At 38.3% G+C, this 13,261-nt stretch overlaps 1 non-coding gene across 1 annotated transcript; it reads left to right on the top strand.

Annotated features, from left to right (window-relative positions):
* Positions 1–326: 326 nt before the first annotated feature.
* LOC120257783 lies at positions 327–464 on the top strand. The gene has a single exon (XR_005535868.1). It is a non-coding gene; the product is annotated as a small nucleolar RNA Z247 (small nucleolar RNA).
* The last annotated feature ends 12,797 nt before the right edge of the window (positions 465–13,261 follow it).

Here is a 13,261-nt window from a genome sequence, read left to right as displayed (position 1 = left end):
TACTAGCAAAGATGATTACCCAAGGCACCGATAGTGGCGTAACTCTTGTGGTAAATCCCAAGTACCAACAGTAGGTTCTCTAAGACCAATTGGTTCTCAGCGAACTTCTAGCAACATTATCTGAAGAAATCCTCTCTCAGGTACACTTCTTGACCACTTCTCATGAGGTTTGGGTCTCACTTGAGCACTCCTTCTCTTCATGTTCAAGAGCCCACATCATGCAATTAAAGATTCAACTTTCTACAATGCAAAAGAAAGAGAGCTCAGTTTCAAACTATTTCCATAAGGTGAAACACCTTACTGACACTCTTGCGGCCATTAGATATCTCCTCCAAGATGATGAGATTATCACCTATATATTGGCTAGACTTGGATCAGAATTTGACCCCTGGTGACCTTAATTAGTACCAGAACTGATCCCATAAACCTCACCGACCTCTATGCTCATCTCTTGAGCTATGAGTCTTATATGGAGCGCAACAATACTGCATACTAGATATCAGCTAATAATGCCTTACAAAACAATAGAGGAAGAGGTATGGGATGATTTTCTTCTCATGGTCACTGCCGCAAACGTGGCAGAAACAATGGCTGAAAGAATGGTGGAAATCATGACAGTAGTGGCAAGAAGCTGGTATGTCAAGTATGTGACAAAGTCGGACACACAACTCTTAAATGTTGGTACCGCTTTAATCAACCATACCAGGTTGATGATGACAGAGTTGCTGCCAACACTGAGACTAAATCCTACAACATTGTCAATGACTGGTATATGGACTCAGGTGTAACTGATCATTTCATAAAAGAGCTTGACAAGTTAACTCTGAGAAAAAAATACCAGGGCAAAGACAAGGTGCAAGTAGCTGACGGTGCATGTTTGTCTAAAACCAACATTGGTCACTCTCATTTTCCTACTTCTAATCGATCTTTACATCTGAAAAACATCTTGCATGTTCCTCATATCAACAAGAACTTGTTATTTGTTCATAGATTTGCTTCAGATAACAAAGTATTTTTTTAAGTTTCACCCTACTTTCTTTCTCATCAAGGACCAAGAAACCAAGATACCTCTTCTTAAAGGCAGAAGTCAGAGAGGACTTTATTTCATCCCTCCACTTCCACCAAGCAAGCTCTTAGTACTAAGGTTACTCATGAAGATTGGCATTGTAGGCTTGGTCATCCATCCTCTGTTGTAGTTCAACAAATTTTTATGTCAAACAATTTGTCTTGTTTTTTTCTAAATTCAACAAGTCAGTTTGTAACTCTTGTCAACAAGGCAAAAGCCATTAGTTACCATTCCCTTGTTCGAGTTAGTTGTTCTGTAACACCTCTTGATATTGTTCACTCAGATGTGTGGGGCCCAGCTTAAGTGTAATACCCCGAACCTTTAGATACTTATTGAAAGTTTTGTTTAGGATATTATCACAGTTGTAATGAAACTATCCTAGAGAGCAATTCTATTGAGAAACCCAAGTGGAAAGCTCAAGGACCTAAGTGTGAAAGTTTATAGAAGATTTTGGGTTTACAAGTAATAAATGAATTTGATCTGAAATATTCTGGGGACCAAGGACTGAGAGGTAAGTTGGCAGGGTATTTTTTGGATCATTGTTTTATAATTCAAGGACTATTGATAACTTTTAGGAACCCTTTTTGGAAGAAATTTTATTTTCAGGGACTGAAAATGAATTTTAGCAGAATTTAAAGTTAAGAGAAAATAATGGTTGATTGGTTCAGCTAAAGCTTTCTGTTTGTGCATTTAATTGGCATGATTTGACACCTAGACAAAGGCTACGTGGTTGGAAATGTGATGGTGATGATAATGGTTGGAAATGTGTTGGTTGAGTTTAATTGATTTAGTTGAGTTGGGCTTGATTAAATCAAGTGAAGTGGGTTTGAACCTTGATGGTTAAATTTTGAGTTGAGTTTGGCTAACCAAGTTGATGTGGTTGGGTTTCAATTGAATTGATTTGGTCTAGGTATGATCAAATCAAGATGAGTTGTGGTTTGGTTTGAATTATTTTGGCTAAGTTAAATTAGTTGATATTGATTTGGGCTTGGTTTAGGTTTTGAGCTAATGATTTCGGGGTGAACCAATTCAAGGATAATTGGGTTCAGTTGAATCAAACTGGTTCAAGAGATTTTGTATAAGAATTTGGAATTGGTTCTAGGCTGGTTGGTTAAATTGAACTTTGTTTAGTGAAATTGAAGTTGGTTCGGGAGGGTTTAGCACAAATTGAGTTGGTTTGAGTGTAATCTGGAGGTTAGTTTGTTTATGCAAGGTTGGGTTTGAACCAGTTGGAGTAAGTGGGCCTAATTAGAGAGTCAGTTATTATTTCTTGTATTTTCTTTCGAGTTCATTTCGGTTAATAGCCTATTTTATTTATTTATCCCATTCTCTTGTTAGGTGGAATTCAAACTTGAGAGAGTTCCAGGTTTAGCGAGAAACCCAAGGGAAACTAGGTGAGGTGGTAGTGGCTACTATTTCTAAATAATTATTTAATGGTTACTATTTGGGAATAATTGTTTAATTATTTCATTTTATTATGTTTAATAATTTATATTGTTAAAGGATACTTATATTTATTTGTAGTTTTCTATGTCATAGCAATCATATTAGTACATCTGGTTTTGTATAATTATTCATAGTTTTAACTGTGGCAAATACATGTATATATGATTTAATTATTCATTTCAAGTATTTATTTTAATGGTTACATATGCCTTGACTTTGAATGACTTGTGAAACCATGTGTGCATATTAAAAAGATTTTACCGTCAATGCTTGTGGAATCGATTTTCATTCTTGGCATAGGGATGGTGTCCAGTATCTAGACTTTACGGGTATTATGCGTGTATTGTGCTATTGAGCTTTCATTGGTTTTTGATGATGATTATGGATATTAGTCCGACACTGCAATGGGAGTCCCACAGTCTGACCTAATGGGAGGCGGCATGGTTAACCCTGAGTTTACCCTTGGTCAAGAGGAATGTAGAGCCATTGACAGGGTTCATTTATGTGAGAATTTCAGGGTCATCACATGGATTCTCAGTGGGCTAACATCATGGTTATGAAGACCTTGATGGTTCTCAACCTAGCCGCGATGGCGGCTAGTTCGGAGAGTGTTTTTAAGCCATTGATTTGAGAATTGTTTTACATTACTAGTTATTTTGTATTTTGATAAGGAGACGAAGCCCATCTTTCGCTTTTAGGAGGGCAATCTCCCACAAAGATTATATTCTTTGGAAAATTTTATTTGATGAGGAATTTTATGTTTTGATGGTTTAAAGTTAGTATTATGCGAAATTTTGCTATTTGTGGAAGTTGGAAACTTTATTTGAGCAATTTATCTTTATATACTCTATATTTAATTATTTGAAATTATTGAGACACTATTAACTAACCGAAATGTGTTACAGTTGCAGGAGTAAGACCTTACTAGATCTCTTATGCCAATATAGAGGCAATCAGAGTTGAGTCCAGGGTTACAGTGGGTTCCTTTCCTCTCTATTTATTGGTGTTGTGATATTGCAGCTGTTGTACCCGCATATTTGAGAATTTAGGTTTCTTGTATGTGTATTTGAACATGTAGTTGTGTAAAAAATGCCAATTGTGTTCTGTAAGTCTGATTTTGCTTTACAGGGATGTTAATCTTCTAGTTAAAATGGGTCTTTAACTAATGGGTGCCACATTTACCTATGTAGAAGAGGTGGGTGTGACATCAAGTGTCTGTTGGAGGCTTCAAGTACTATGTAAATTTTATTGATGATTATAGTAAATTTACATGGGTGTACCTCCTCAATAACAAGAGTGATGTGTTTCAAGTCTTTGTGCAGTTTCAATCTCATGTTCAACATCTTCTAAACAAGAAAATTAAATGCATGCAAACTAATTGAGGCGGGGAATACCAAAAGTTAAATACTTTTTTCAAGCAAACTGGTATTTCTCACCATGTTTCTTGTCCTCACACAAATCAACAGAATGGTACAGTTGAACAAAAACATAAACATTTAGTTGAAATTGCTCTAACTCTCTTAGCTCATGCGTCTATGCCTTTGAGATTATGAGATAAAGCGGTTCAAACCGCTTGTTTTTTGATCAACCGTCTACCTAGTAAAGTCATAGCTCATGTCACTCCCTTAGAGAAACTTCGTGGCATCAAACCTAACTATATTTTTCTAAAAACCTTTGGGTGTGCCTGTTGGCCTCATTTCCGATCTTATAATACTCGTAAACTCCAATTCAAATCCTCTCGTTGTGTTTTTCTAGGGTACAGTAATCTTCATAAAGGATACAAATGTCTTCACCCTTCTACTGGTCAAGTATATATCTCTAGAGATGTTGTGTTTGATGAACATTTGTTTCTTTTCCAGCAAGCCACTAAAAATTACAATCCATCTTAGCTTCATTTAGACTCAATCCTCCTTCCTATCTTTCCTTATACCCATCCACATCCCTTCAATGACTCTAACAATGTGGTATATGATACACCTAATGTTACTGTTCACCTTGACTCTACAAGGTCTTCACAGTAGGCTGGAACCTGAGTCTGCAGCTTAGTTGAATACCAACAATCCTACATATTCATGCGAGCAAGCCACTCTACCAACATACTTTTTCCTTCCTCTCACCGACATTCCATGCGTACGAGGCTTCAAGATAACATTGTTCAACTAAAACGGTTCAATGATGGTACAGTTTAATATTGAAAGCCTTCAATGCCATTGTCAGTGAACCAGGTTATCATGTTGAAGCTCCCCAACAACCTGAGTTGAAGCAAGTAATGTATGACAAACATATGGCTCTTGTTAAGAACAAGACATGGCACTTAGTTCCACCAAGGTGAGGTATCAATATCATTGATTGTAAATAGATTTTTAAGGTCAAAAAGAAAGCTAATGGTGAGATTGAAAGATACAAAGCAAGGCTAGTAGCTAAAGGTTTCAAGCAAAGGCATGGGTTACACTATGAAGGCACTTTCATCCCTATAGTTAAACCCACTACCATACGCCTTATTATGTCCATAGCAGTGTTAAAGGGTTGGCAAATCAAGCAATTAGATGTTCAGAATGCCTTCCTACATGGATATTTAGAAGAAGAAGAAGTATATATGAGGTAACTTCCTGGCTTCATGGATACTCAACATCTCGAATTATGTTTGTAAACTGGATAAAGCTAACTATAGACTAAAGCAGGCCCCTAGAACATGGTAATCAAGACTCAATGATAAGCTGTATCAAATAGGATTTGCAACATCCAAAGCTGATACCACCTTGTTTATTTATCAGAGTTAATCTATTACTATCTACATGCTTATATATGTGGATGATATAATAGTAGTCTGACACACCCTTTGCATGTGTGTACCGCAAGTGTACGGGTCGTCGAAGTAATAAAATACCCTAGTGAGTGGGTAGTCGAATCCACAGGGAATAGTTGTTTGGAAACACAAAGTATTGCTATTTAGCTAGAGAGAAAACCAATTTGTGATTTGATTCAAGGTATTAATGCAAGGAAAAGTAAAAGAGAAAGAGAGCAAGCAAGAGGAATAAAGAGAGGTAATCAATGGTAAAATGGGGTACTTGGACAATGCTCACCATAGGACTATTGTTTCAAGTGCAAGACTAATATTATACCTCCTAATTGAAGTTTAATGAGTCGTGGAAATCCAAAGACATACAATCCCAAACCTAAGGTCAACCGTGACTAGCCCTCTACACTATGCCATTGCCGAAAGGGATACTCTCAACATCTCACACTGTAAGGGACTGCTTGAGGTTCTAGGGACTACAAGTGATAAAATCTATTCCCTAATATAGATTTAACCTTTGGTTTAGGAGAAAGACCCTAATCACGATTAAGCCCCAGCACTAAGGATTACTCAATACTTCACTCTATTGCTTGTGCAATTAAGCCCCAGTGGAATTCATCTCTTAGCACTTCACTCTATCACGATCGCAAAGAACTCTTGGAACATGGAGGTAGGATAAATCACATCTGAAGGAAAATGGGACATTCCGCTACTTCTCGACACACCCTCTCAACCCTCTTCAATCTCGCTAAGTCTAACCCTAATGAAGTTGTTACCCCTTCAAATGGATTACCTAGATAGATTCTCAACCCTAGTGTCACTGTCACACCCTTTTTGCGTGTTAACCAAAGTGTACGGGTTTGTCGAAGTAATAATACCCGGTGAGAGGATAGTCGAATCCTTAGAGAATAGTGCTTAGAAACACAAATATTGTTATTTAACTAGAATGAAAATGAGTCGATGGTGATGTGAAAACAAATCAATGCAAGTAAAGATAAGAAAAGAAGAAAGAGGCGCAAATAAAAGATAGGAGATGCAATCAACGATAAATGGGGCAGCTGGACATTGCTCACCCTAGAACTATTTCTTCAAGTGCAAAACCAATCATTATACTTCCTAACTGATATCTAACGAGTTGTGGAGATCCTTAAACACACGGTCCCAAAACTTAAGGTCAACCGTGACTAACCCTACACTATGTCCCGGTGGAGAAATCTCTCAGTCTCAACACATCACACTGTGCTAGGTTGCTTTTGACTCTAGGGATTCCAAGTGATAAACCTTATTCCCTAATATAGATCTAACCCTTTGGTCCAGGTGAAAGACCCCTAATCACAATTAAGCCCTAGATACTAAGGATTATTTCAACGGTTCACTCTGTTGCTTGCGCAACTAAGCCCCAACACAGTTCGTCGCATAGCACGTCACTCTATTATGACCGCAAAGAACTCTTGGAATGCAGAGGCAGGGTAAATCACATCGGAGGGGAAAGGGAACATTCCGCTACCTCTCGACTCACCCTCTCAACCCTCTCCAATCTAGCATTGTCTAACCCTCATAGTGTGTCACTTATTTATAAGGATTACCAACATGGATTCTCAACCCTAGTGTCAATCTAAGGGAAAATCAACTCAACAAGCATTTAAGATTGGAACTCAATTAAAACATCAATTAAGGAAATCATAGTAAAAGGTCAAAAAAATAATATCATCCTAGGGCTTACAAGTCCAGGTACCCACTAAGGGTTTGGCTCTCCATGGAGCAAATTATAATCAACAATGTAGTCAAAAGTAAAGAGATGCAATCCATGAAGAAAATCCCCTTGGTGTTCTTGTCGATGGTCATGAGGAGTGGCCACGTCTTCTTCAAAGGTCCTTGTCAAGCCTAGGGTACACCCCGCCGGATCGGTGCACATAAAAGTTCCCCAAATAACCCTCTTCCAAAAGAAATGTGGTGTCAAAGGCCGTGAACCTCTCCGAAAGCCTAGCCAAAGCCTATCCAAACCCTAGCAACAGGCGCCTCCAAATGTGGAGAAAAATAGGCCAAAAGATGGGGAAAAGATTCTGAAAGCGGGATGAAATCATGACTTAAATAGGGATAGAATCGGGCATCCACACAGGCATGTGGAATTTCCACATGCCCATGTGAATTTGCAGAAATTCGATTTTCAGCGGTGTGTGAACAGTAACTTGCTACAGTACCTGATATATTACCCTGCCAAAAAATACTCTTGAATCCACACTCTTCATCAAGGCAACATAAATGGGCACACTTCTATGCCGTAGATCGCATTGCATCTTCAATTAAAGCATATTTGATGGGAATCTTGCTAGCCTTGCATAAGTCAGAACACATGAGTGTGACTGCCTTTGTGCCCCTCCAATGTTCATATTCCATCGAGCATAATGGAGGTTGGCACACACTTATATGTCTTTGGGCATAACTTGTGTCTTCTCGTGTGTTCATTTCAAGATTCCATCAACATAATGCATTCGCAATCTACTTTAGCTTCTTTCTTCTCTATTTGGCTCAACAACCCTATATGCGCAAAAGAACATAAAACACATGTATTAGCAATAAAATCTGAGAAAAGTAATGCTCATCATAAGAAAAGAATACTTCGTATCACTAATACACAAGTACTTATCAGTCACTCTAAGGGAAAATCAAATCAACAAGCACACAAGATTGAAACTCAATTAAAAAACATTAATTGAAGGAAATATAATAAGAGTCAATGTAACAAAATCATCCTAAAGTTTACAAGTCCAAGCATCCACTAGGGTTTTCGCTTTCCATGGAGCAATATAAGAGCAAAGATGAAATCAAAAGTAAGTGCAAGCAATCCATAGAGATAACCCCCTTGTCGTCCGTGTCAATGGTCTTGAGAAGCCTCCTCGTCTTCTACAATAACTCCTTTATCAAACCTAGGGTACACCTTGTCGAATCAATGCCAACGAAAGCTCCCAAAATAGCTCTTCTCCAAAGAAACTTGATGTTGAATGCCGTAGGAACGCTCCAAAAACCCAGCAAAAACCTCTCCAAACCCTAGCCGAGCTCTCCCCAAAAGATAGGCAAAAGATAGGAAGAAGATCCCCAAATAAAACCCTCAAAGGGGTATTTATAGGGCTAAAATTGGGCATCCACATGAGCGTGTGGAATTTCCACATGGCCGTGTGGATTTTAAGTTTTTGTTTTCCTGCACACTATGAACAGTAACTGATACAGTGATTTTGCTACAAGTATTTTCTACAGTAAATAGCTATAGTGCTTTCGCTACAATACTCCCGACTTCATTTTCTTCATCGAGGCCGTCGAGTTGGGCCACACAACCATGCGGTAGATCACGTCATGTCTTGCTTTCAAGTACATTGATGAAGCTCTTGATAATATTGTACAAATCAAAACATGTGAATGTGACTGCCTTTGTGCCCTCCAATTTGTATATTCACTTGAGCATTTTGGAAGTTGGCACACACCCACATGTCTATGAGCATAACTTGTGCATTGATCCTTGTTAGGTCTAAGAGTTTGCTCAACAATTGCGTCCATGATCTATTTTTGCTTCCTTTCTTCCAAACTTGTCTCCACAATCCTAAATGCACAAAAGAACACAAATACACACGAATGAGCCATAAAATCAGATAAAAGTGATGCCCGATGTAAGAAAAGTATACTTCGTAATACTTATACACAAGCACTTATCATAGTCAGTGATCAGTAATTCCTCTACTACTACTTATGCTCTTCTAAAACAACTCAAAGCAGACTTTGTTATTAAGGAGCTTGGGGATCTACACTATTTTCTAGGTAGTGATGTCATGCCCTGACCCGCGGGTCTAGCACACGACATACCGCCACAACAATCCAAGGAAAGTTAAATCCTACCTCAATCTTGGGTCATCGTAAGCCTAACCTGTTACATGAACAAATTCACTATAACAACTAGGGATAAACTCAATAATATATTTACACAACCGATTCTTTAAAAAAGACCAACATGACAATGTAAAGATAGGGAAACATAGGAGTTCACTTCTCAAGATACAAAATCACAATACAAACCAACTCTGAGTATGGTTTCTCATGTAATACTTAGATGACAACAATTACAATGGTTCTCAAGGAGAGGAATTTAGTACAATTAAATCAATAAAACACCCTAATTGTTCCCACTTAATACATGCCATGGACTAGAAATATTCATACACAAAATTTGAATATATACACTTAAGATAGACTCTAGCCAAGCACGACGTGTCCACACTGCTGCGCTGAACTAACTCCTGGGAAGAGGAAAGAGGGGCTGAGTAACTTGGTTAGTCAGTGCGGGGACTAGCATGGAACTATAAAATCATACATTTTAAAAATAAATATAAACAATATGACAATAACAAGGTTTAAAAGTTTACCAAGACCAAAAATAAAGAAAACAACAAATGTAGAGTAACACTTAATTCACAAAGAATAACATACACTGGTAAGAGCATTTATAAATTATCAATTGATCAAAGCCAGGTTTTTACTCAAATAAACATCACTTTTTCAAAACTACTCAAGAAATCAATGTTTTATGAAAACATGAATAGCATACAAAAATCATTTTCTTTTCACAATTTAAAAGTCAAGAAGTTGCACAACACAATGTTTAATAATTCCAACTTGTACAATGCTTCAACAAACGATAAATAAAATTATGTTGAATGCCATAATTCAAACTTCCTTGCATGAAAATAAAAAATATTTTAAAGTATGAAATCAATGTCTCAAGCAACACTAAATTGATAATATGGTTTTAAAAGTTTAACTGTATGAAAAAAAACAAACTCTTGAAAATACCCAACTCACAACTACACCCAGCAAGTAGTGGTCTTGAAATTTCTCTAAACCTTTGCCATGGACGAGGCTCAGTTCAGAGCCATCAAGATACTCATGCCCTTGACATTGACCAATCAATTGACCGTGTGGTGACCCCAACTTCCCGATGAATATTCAAATGAGGATTCTATGCTCCCACTTGAAATGACATAACTAGTTTGCCCATCTTCCATGCCACCTCTCCAAGGCTAGCCGTGGAGACTGCCTACTGCAGTAGATGTCACCAACCAAATAATATAAACACATATCTCACAATGAGGAGTCCATAACCAGGACAATAATCAATCAACAAAATATCTGCTACTTCCACACGGAAATGACAAATGCATAGTAAATCATAAAAAATATATTTTCTTCCGAAAAGACATTATTTTCAATAACTTTAGAATATACAATTCAAGAATAAAAATTCCAACACAAGTGGAAGATTCTGGCTAATTCTTGGAATCAACTCAGTTAAGATCCAAACATTGCTTTCAAGTGCTATAGAAGGCATTTCAAGAATAGAAACCATTTTCCTAAGAGCATTTGGAAAAAGAAGGATAAGTTTACAAATCTTTATAATTCATACAGTCTCGAAATATTAATATATTCAAAATCATTTACATCTCAGAAATGAAAGTTATTTTTAATATTTAAATGCACATTACAAGAAACCAAGATTTTTGCAAATCCAAATAATGCACTGATAAGTGCTTGAGTAGACATATTTTTATATAAGTTTTACATGTATTGGACATCATTTTTACCATGGTTTATGTCTCATATTATGCATTTGGTGTTCTTTTTTACAATTATGTTGTGAATGCCTTGGAGAATTAAAAGGGAGCAAAGATCGGCTATAAAGGCACAATGTTGAGAGTTCTTGTGCAATTCAAAGAACAAGACATGAGAGAAGTTCATGAATGTGAAAATGTGTGCCAACTTCCAAGGAGATTCAAGTCAATTCACTAGTTGGAAGGGCACAAAGGCAGTCACATCTTCATGTTCCTTCTCTTTGTGAAGATTGCAAGATCTCTCAAAGACGCGTCGATGAAGAAATTCGTATAGCCTACCACATGATCATGTGCCCGACTATGCGGCCTCAAGAGGAGAATGTTTGGACCGCGTGTGTGAGAAGTATTGTAGCAATTTTACCACAACAATACTATAGCAAAATTACTGTTCACACGCCCGCGTGGAAATTTCTGTAACCTACGCGGGCGCGTGGAAAATCCATATGGGCACTTGGGGGCACATGACAGGCGCCGGTTTAGGCTTATAAATAGCCATTTTGTCCTACTCTTTTCCATTTTTTGTGCGTCTCTTGAGGGGTGAGACGGCTAGGGTTTGGAGAGGAGATCTTTGCCGATTTGGAGGGTGTTCTTCACCAACTTTGATAGTCTCCTTCGCCGTCATAGCACTCAGGAAACCACCGATGACCTAGCTTCGGCGAGGAATCCTTCAAGATGTTTAACTACCCATCAAGGCTAATCATCACGAATTCAAGGAGGTTTTCTCTATGGTTTTTGTTGCTTTTCATTGTATTAACCATTGTTTTGTAACTTTTCCCATGGACGGCTAAACCCTAGTAGGTACTTGGGCATGTGAACCCTAAGATCTATTCTTTTGTATTGATTTGCTTTATGTTTCTAGTTAATCCGAGTTGATTTGAGTTTTAACCTTGTGATTTCATTGCTTGCATGTGCTATTGACCTTTGTGATTGATCTACATTGCATGATTTGTTACTTTGATGTGAGAGGTCTCTGATAAGTGCTTGTGTGATAAGAATGCGAAGCGTTCTTTCCTTATGTTGAGCATTACTTTTCTCGGGTTTTAACGCTAATATGGGTGTATTTATGTTACTTTCATGCAGGTAGGGTTGTGAGGATGATTATGAGAGAAAGAAGACAATGTGGGTCGTAATGCACTAATTTGGAGGAAATCTTGCTAAGGTTCAAATGCGAAGACATAGGTCGGGTTCTAGATGCAGGAATGTGTGCCAACCTCCTCGTACTCCAGTTACCACAACTATTTGGAGGGACACAAGGGCAGTCACATTCAATCATTCTGACTTGTGCATATAGAACAAGATCTCTACCAATATGTCCGTTATTAAAGAAGCAAGGAGATCCACGACGTAAATGTGTGCCCATTTGCGTTACCTTGATGAAAGTATGGATTCGGGAGTATTTCAGGCTGGTACTATAGCAGGGTATTGTAGAAAACACTCTAGCAAAAATACTGCAGCAACACTGTTTACAGCCTGCCGAGAAAACAACAAAACAGAGAATCCATACAGGCGTGTGGAAATTCCACACGCTCGTGTGAAAAATCCACAGGGGTGCCCATATGGGCGTGTGGATTCCCGATTCCAGCCCTTTAAAAGCCGATTTCAGCCCCGATTTCAGCATTCTTTTCTCCATCTTTTCCCCAACTTGAGAGAGGATGACGGCTAGGGTTTGGAGAGGTATTAGCTAAGGCTTTGGAGAGGTTCTATGGCTCTGACATCATGCGCCATTTGGAAGAAGGTTAGTGGGAAAGATTTCGTCGGCACCAATCTGGCGAGGTGTATCCTAGGCCGAACAAAGGGACCATTGCGATGAGTAGAGGACCCTCCACATGACCATCGCCATGACTAACAAGGGGGTTTTCTATATATGCTTTGTTTTTACATTCGATTTCATTGATTGTATTTAGCTCCATGGAGAGCTAAACCCCTAGTGGGTACTTGGGTATTTGTGAACCCTAGGATGTATTCGTTTCATTGAACCTCTTTATTATGCTTTCAATTAATTGATGTTTATTGTGAGTTCCAATCTTGGAGACTTGATTGTATGAATACTCCCCTAGAGTGACACTAGGGTTGAGAGTTCTTCTTGGTAACTCTTGTAAGTGAGTGACACACCATGAGAGTTAGACAAAGCTAGATTGGAGAGGGTTGAGAGGGTGAGTCGAGAGATAGCGGAGTGTCCCTTTTTCCCTCCGATGTGATCTATCCTACCTCCATGTTCCAAGAGTTCTTTACGGCCATAGTAGAGTGAATAGGCTAAGGGATGACCTTCCGCTGGGGCTTAGTTGCGAGTGCAACGGA

The sequence above is a fragment of the Dioscorea cayenensis genome, chromosome 3 (assembly GCF_009730915.1).
Source record: "Dioscorea cayenensis subsp. rotundata cultivar TDr96_F1 chromosome 3, TDr96_F1_v2_PseudoChromosome.rev07_lg8_w22 25.fasta, whole genome shotgun sequence".
In the NCBI taxonomy this organism is placed as follows: domain Eukaryota; kingdom Viridiplantae; phylum Streptophyta; class Magnoliopsida; order Dioscoreales; family Dioscoreaceae; genus Dioscorea; species Dioscorea cayenensis.
Note: the sequence above shows the minus strand (reverse complement) of the source record. Positions and strands in the feature narration are given on the sequence as shown.